This window comes from Haliotis rubra, unplaced genomic scaffold (assembly GCF_003918875.1).
Source record: "Haliotis rubra isolate DU_JTF1 unplaced genomic scaffold, ASM391887v1 Scf127, whole genome shotgun sequence".
In the NCBI taxonomy this organism is placed as follows: Eukaryota; Metazoa; Mollusca; class Gastropoda; order Lepetellida; family Haliotidae; genus Haliotis; species Haliotis rubra.
The window spans coordinates 217,971-225,612 of record NW_025765192.1 but is presented as its reverse complement, the minus strand read 5'-3'; the positions used below and the strand labels follow the sequence as shown (position 1 = coordinate 225,612).

At 37.9% G+C, this 7,642-nt stretch overlaps 1 long non-coding RNA gene across 1 annotated transcript; it reads left to right on the top strand.

Moving 5' to 3' along the window:
* The first annotated feature begins 1,076 nt into the window (after window positions 1-1,076).
* On the top strand, window positions 1,077-1,793 carry LOC124266678. The gene is made up of 3 exons (XR_006895812.1): window positions 1,077-1,092; window positions 1,397-1,453; window positions 1,772-1,793. It is a non-coding gene; the product is annotated as an uncharacterized LOC124266678 (long non-coding RNA).
* Window positions 1,794-7,642: the final 5,849 nt, after the last annotated feature.

Genomic DNA, 7,642 nt, shown 5'->3' with positions numbered 1-7,642 from the left:
AGATATTCAATATTTTCATTATTTGAAATCATTTCAGTGTGTATCAACATGTTTCACAGTAGGTGTCTGAAAGTTCTAATCAACATATCTTATGTTATCAACATCCCGACAATTAGTGTCCCAACAGGTGAAGGTTTCAAACAAAGAATATTTGTTCAGGACAGTGCAACAAATGAATCAGTTTGATATTAATTAGAACCTCCCGACCGTGTGTTGTGATTGAATTTGTCATTAGCTATAGACGTGGAGGATGGGAACATATATAAAGCGTTACATTTGAACACATTTCAACAGTTGACTTTAACAGTTTCAAGCACAATGAAAACCTTCTTCGCACTTGTCGTTGCTGTTGTAGCAAGCCAAAGTGAGTGTTTTAAATGAATATGTCATTTTCAGTTCTCAGTAAAGACGATGGCTCATGAATTTGGAGCTCCACCATATTGTGTGAATATATCCATGCACATAAGGAACCGTTTGCCAATTGCTCGAATCTTGTTAGTTACCGTTTGTCATGAGCTCGAAAAATGATTATTTTGCACTAATAATGTTTCACTGATGTTCACCCATTAACGTTGCCCATTTTCAGCTTTGGCCTTGTCGATACAGGATGGAAGTGACACGTGTGCTGATTGCACTGCATTCTTTACTGATCGTCAGGAGATGACACTCGAGAGGATTGTACGTACACAAATCTAATTGCTACCCCACGGTGGTGTTAAAGACCGCGTTTCTACAAATTGCGTTCATGTTTAGAATAGTACTGTATCAATGACACACTAATGGTTCACTCCATTTTCTTACCATAATGCCTAAATTGATGAAAAACATCATTTGTTGTTTCCAACTTTAAATCTGAATTTTCCACTAGCATAGAAATGTATTTGAAATGATCCAATTTGAAATTATTTCGAATAATGTAGTCGAAACATCCACTATATATCTATCAGTATTCTAACATAGATGAAACTGTTATAAAACATATGTCCATGCATGAAAAATACAAATAATGTGAAACAACGTGTGTTTCAGGATAAAGAGGAGGCACAAATGACCGAACGCTGTTCTTCACTGGAACCCAGCAAGGTGGAAGAGGTCAGACACATTTCTGTTCACATAAAACTTCCTGAACAAAATTAGATATTAGTGGAATGAGTAACGTATTGTGTGACGCATACATTCAATAGCTGAGACACTAAAGGTGGTTTTATTCTTTAACCATTTGCCTTCATTGTCTTTGCTTCGAAAGCATGTTAGATATCTGTAGTAAATAGGTAAAGAAAACGGCACAGCAATCTATGCCCATTGCATTATGTCACATTTTCGTGCTCAACACTGTGAATATATATATTTCGGGTATTATCGAAGGTAACATTGTGAAAACATTGTGTATTTGCAGTGTAAGAAAAATGTCGAGGAAATATGTCAGGAGAAGAAAGACAAAGCCAACAGACAGGTAACTGTTACCACTCACCTCATCAGCAACCCTTCTTCCTTCAATGAACTTATCATGAAATACATGGTGTCGTAAGCTCACGTTTTCATGACTTGATATCAAGGAAATATGATTAATGCAAAATGTTCAGGAACATACCAAATGAAATTAAATGGAATTTGGATACCTGGGGAAAGAGCTTGATTGGCAAAATTAGATTGTGTTTCCTTTAAGAGAGTAACATGTATACATGTTTAACAGCAAACGTAATATTGTCCAGTGTGGGTAAGATTAATGATTGGGTTTTAGAACATGACATCTAAATGTGTTCCTTTACAGAGCCCTAAAGCCATTTGTGAAGCCATCAAATTCTGCCAATCGCCTGATACCGTCAAGATGAACGAACCAGTAAGCAAGGCAAGATGAAAACCTAGTATTAGTTAATAAATTATAACACTGTTCCCTCAGATCAGAAAATGGACTATCGTGGCTCTGGATTTGGTCCAAACACTGTTGATGTTTACAGGCTGCCGTGGCATTGCAGCTGTCTTGTTAAATAAATACAATCTTTTTTATTCAAACTATGTGAAAAGCGGATGATGGGACAGATTATGTTTAAACTGATTGTCAGTTGTCATTTGATAAACTTTTCGCACCTTTTTTGTATCAAACTGACACTGTTGGGCGGATAATCAAGAAAGTGCTTATTTGCTGCATTGGCAATTTCTATTTACCTAACCTAAGTATAAGAAAACAGTAATGGGATTAATGATTCAATTTGCCATTTCATGTTTCTGCAGGTTGAGTCGAAACGCCGCTGCAAGGACTGCAAGAACTTTCTCAATGACGTCAAAGAAAAGGAAATGGCCAGTATTGTGAGTGACAAATATTGACAAGATTGTTATACACTCATATGTAAGCGTGGCATATTTGCACCATTTACCGAAACTCAGAAAGCATGTAGCATTTGTTTGTGTTTTAAAATCGCAGATATTGAAGTAAAGTTATTGCAAAATTATGACTATTTCCCTTCAATAACTTCTTTATTTTCACAGGCTTCTGTCAGTGAACTGATAGAAACCAAATTCTGTGGAACGCTAAGTGAAGATCGCCAGGAGAAGGTATACACTGAGATGTCAATATTTTGTTATTTCCTTTTGCATTTTCCGTTCAACATGACAAAGCCGCACCCTGCAACCTTCCAACTATATGACGGAACAAATCGAATCTGGACCAGACAATTAAGTGATTGACACCATGAGCATCGAATACGGTGACATACATGAGCCAAGTCAATCTCTTCGTACTATTCGTGACCAATAAAGTACGTAATAATGGACGTGCGAGGTCGATAGGGGTAGGGAGTAGGATGTGTGTACATGTATGTGTGAATACATAACCAAATTGATTGTATATAAACTTTCCATGTTTCAGTGTGAAGGCTTCGTAGAGACAGCTACCGAAAAGGAAATCGAACTACTAGATTTGGTTGTAAGTAAATTAGGGGTAAATGAGTGATGTAAACATAGTTTTTATCAATGTGTGTAATCGACTAACCAAATACACAACTTATTCTTTCAAGTTAATTATCTATCAAAATGACAACGTCTTTTGCTTATAGGATGTGAAAAAACACGTGCAAGCGCCTTGACATGTGTGGTGGCAACTAGTTGTAAGGTGAGTACATTATTGAACGTGATGCAGGCGAGGTAAGGTGACGTGTCATACTGTGAGTCAACCAAGATACCATGCCACTGTTTAACATTGATACCCCACCTTGACACATTATTCTGACCACTTGATCTATTGTACTGACATTGGGCTGGACGGTCTTTGTTTTCATCACTGTATACGAAACAAGTTATAGTAACATGTTTTTTGGTTCAGTAACATTTAAGCCATATCAGCCTGTAAAAACGGATCCACTTCTCGTCATTTGACCTTCATATGCGATGATGATGGAACACTTTCTTTATGACTAGTTATGCTGTGTACATGACACAGTTAACTTCATTTGGTATTTTCCCCATTGCAGATGCCGAATGTGCTGCCTGTCCATCCTTCATCCCCAGCGGACAATGTCACATGTAATATTTTGCCAATAAAACCAATCAGTTAACCACAGATCTTTGTTGGGTTAATCAGTTTAGATAAGCTATGAATAGTAGACGGAACATATAAATGTCTATGTCATTATTTTCACTTGCATGTCAACATAAAGCAAAGATGGTATCAAATAGCGATTAGGATCTCTACCGGCTTGTTAACTGACATGATCGATGGACACACGAAATTCCTATATCCTCAAATGAAACTTGCCGATCTTCAGAACTAACATTCTGAGGAAATATTAATTTACTTTCTGTTGCTTGCATGTAATCTTTAACAAACCATAGCCTTATGCCCTTTATGTTAAGAAGTTCAGTGTTATATACACTTTTTGGGCCGAATGTTTTCAAGCTTTAATCACATGATATAACTTAGGATCCAACATCATTCTTCTCACTGAACGAGTTTGAGATATACAGTGGCTCATTCTGGGCATCACTATATCCGGTCGAATTTGAAACAAAATGATAGTATGAAAAACAAATAATACCTTTAATACATGACATGACATGGAAAACAACACGACAAGAAATTGTGAAAACATTGTGATATGGTGATGCGATATGACAATATAGACATACAGGGGAAAAGCGACAGAGCAATATTGCTCGTCCTTTGTGAAATAAAGGAACAAGATTTCTTCTAATAACATAGCGGAAAGTAAGATAAACACACTCGTACACCAATATGCTTAAACAGCATGAACGAGGACACTTTTGCAGTACGAATGGTTCAACGCTCACCACAATATATATTCTTGCTATTCATCGTCGAGACGTCAATCAACTGAACTAATCAGAAACTTGTAAATATCACTGTTGGTCCTGTTTCTAGAGGGAAAATCAGTGCTGTGTCCATGTGCCTCTACATCTACATTCGACCCTCTGTCAGGTGCAGGACGAATCTCCTTCCAACAGACTAGTGGATCCACAGATTCTGATATGGTGGTGCCCTACAAGAAGCCAGTCGAATTCTCCGATGTTGAACAGTTGACATAATACGTCTGATGACCGTTCTGGGAGAACAGTTTTATAATGTTTTTAAAGGGATAATGGTATTAGGAGAAAACGATAAATAGACCTTTTGGATTTCAGATTGAGAACCCACAATGTCCGGATGGTTGGAAAAACGTATAGCAAAAACATATAAAGCGGGGAGGATGAGAAGTGAATTATACCAATATATTATATTATATATCAATAATGTCTCAAATTTTGACACTGACTTTAGAACTAAATGTCTCCATGTTGTTTTCTTGGGGAACTGTGCATCATTTACATAAGCTTGTACATAATCGAAAAGGTCACACTTCTTCATTGTGTTATCCAGCTAGGGTCCATGTAGGAAGCAAATGTACTGTAAGTCCCCATGGTCTGGTGATCTACCTCTAGTTTATAATTTTTCATACTTATTTTATATCTATATCTGTGATCCTCTAGTTATATTATTGTCCTTCATTGACAGGGTTTTATTATCTATCTTTAATTATTGTTAATCTATAACTTGTTTTAGTCGATATGGCAGAAAAATTGCCAAAGTGACTTTGAATTTTAACTCACTCACTCAAATCCTCGTCACGATATGGCTAAATAATGCCGATGTGACGGTAAATATTAACTCACTCACTCATAGGGTCATTGTCAGATACTCCTGAAGCGTTATTGCACAGATATTGTCCAACTCGCATGTAAAACACTTTTTTTTCACAAACTGGGATGATGAGGCCATGCATCGTCGTCCAAGATACAGTAACTTAGCCTTGTCAGTAGTAGCTTGCATATTTAGTGGACCGAGCGTCTGCGTCGTTTCTGCAGTTGAATACTTCTTGCAAAGTAACGATGTAATTTTTCCAGTTCATGTATTTCCGATGGTTTCAGGTTTGTCCATAGTTCTCAGCCCTACAGTATGGTGGGGATGAGCACTCGTAGCCATATCTTAACACAACAGACAGGACCAAGGACTCAAGCTTTTAAACCAATATCTCTAAAAAAAAATCTAAGGTTTTCCTTCTCTTTAAACATGCTTTCCTGATTCTAGTGTCTAGTTTTAGTGGCTATGTAACATCCTGCATAAATGATATTATATTGAACAGTGTTATTGTTATTGAGTTTGAACACATACCTATTGTCACGTTTAGAACCAACTGGGAAGACAAGTGTGCAGCACGTTTTAATATTATATAAAGTCTTCATTGGCAAGCATAACTGTGAACAACATCCAGTGCTGACCGCAGACTTGTTTGTGTGGAACTCATGACAGTTGTGTCTTCTGCCAGTAAAACAGCTGGGACATGCTCACATGCGACGATGAGTCCACATTTTAAGTCATTTACTTTGTGAATTAACTCATTTATACACACCAGGAACATCCAAAATGAACTCACCAGACACTGTCCAGCACCTTGAAGAACAGGAAACACGTCACTTGTACATCCACCTTTGTTGTCAGTTGACCATGTTTGCTTGTAAATACTGAAAGTAGTACCCGTCTTTAAAGTATATCTATAATTTCAGCTTTTTGTATATTTGGCTCCTACCTGATGAGAAATCTATGTGTGAAGTTAAACCTGTCATGATTTCATTAATTTATTTCAAGACTATTGTATTTTAAGCTATTTAGCATTTTGTTATAAAGTTGTCAAGAAAGTTGTTTAAATAATAGTTTACCTCGTGCTGAGTAAACATTAAAGCAATAAATATGAACAGAATCCATGAATGTAAAACACCTACTCCAGGCCTCGATTTTCCGCAGAAACATATTCAAGAACTTGAGCAAATCCGCCATCTTCTTGACCATGAAACGACAAAACTTCTTATGCAGACACTCATCACATTACGACTGGGTTATTGTGACTCCCTTTTCTTCCATATTCCTTCATTTCTGATCACAAAACGAACCCAAAATGCAGCAGTAAGGGTTGCAACGCGCACGCCGCGAACTGAGCATATAACACCTATCCTGAAGGCCCTCCATTGGCTGCCCGTGAATTTCCGTATTCAGTACAAGATACTTCTTCTAACCCAAAACTGTGTCTATGATGAATCATCGTGTAACTATCTCAGCAGCCTTGTCAGCATATACTAACCAACCCGTACTCTCCGTTCTGTCGACCATCTTCGCCTATCAGTCCTAATGACGAACTCATCAATGGGTGATCGAGCCTTTTCTGCCTCAGCTCCTCTACTGTGGAACTATCTACCTCTTCCTACAAGGACTGTCTCTAACAAACCTCATTTTAAGACTCTCTTAAAGACACACCTCTTCAAGCAAGCCTTTGACTAGCTATTCTGAGTGACTTTTTCTTATGTATCATGTACAAAGCGCCACTGAGCAACCTGTATAGATAGGCGCTATAGAAATATATTACTAGATTTATAGATTAAAAATAATATGCAGCAAAGAGGGTCCGGGTGATCCTGGCACAGTCAGGCTGGTAAGTCTCATCATCAGATCAGGGCCCTTGCCCCCTCTACACGCAGCCCAGACAGAATGGGACTTCTCCCAGGAAGCGCTGCCAAGTCGACCCACTAGGAACTTCACGGAGAATATGTAGACTCCCCAACACTGCCGCTTTCTGCCTTACCCATAGTGTCAGAAGGGCTGTGCCCGGAGAACCCGGGCACTTTCCTGACCTGCGCCAAGAGATCAGGAGGTACCAAACCAAGGACACCGAGAACAATGGGGAGTCTGAAGACAGTGTACTTGGGATGCAGAAGAGACATTTCAAAGGCGAGGTCCGCATATTTAGCATGCTTTTCCTGAATCTTGTCAATCACACTGCTGTCAAAAGGGACAGAAAATTCAATAACATTTATAAATTCATTGGCTTTATCAAAAAGGAGAAGATATATCATTCTAAATAAAGAATTCAACACATCATTCGTTGTTTTTTTATCTATTAATACAGTTTATATGAATATATTGCTTTTAACGATGATCCTGCCAATGTTCCCATAAAGGAACATTTAATTTCAATTCAAAATTTTGATCTTGTTTCCTGCTACCATGATAAAATTTGTATTTGTCATTTTTGTATAGAAGGTTGGCGGTTTGGGGCATTTTGGGCCCTCGTCATTTCTTCAAAAAAAATTCAAAGTGTGC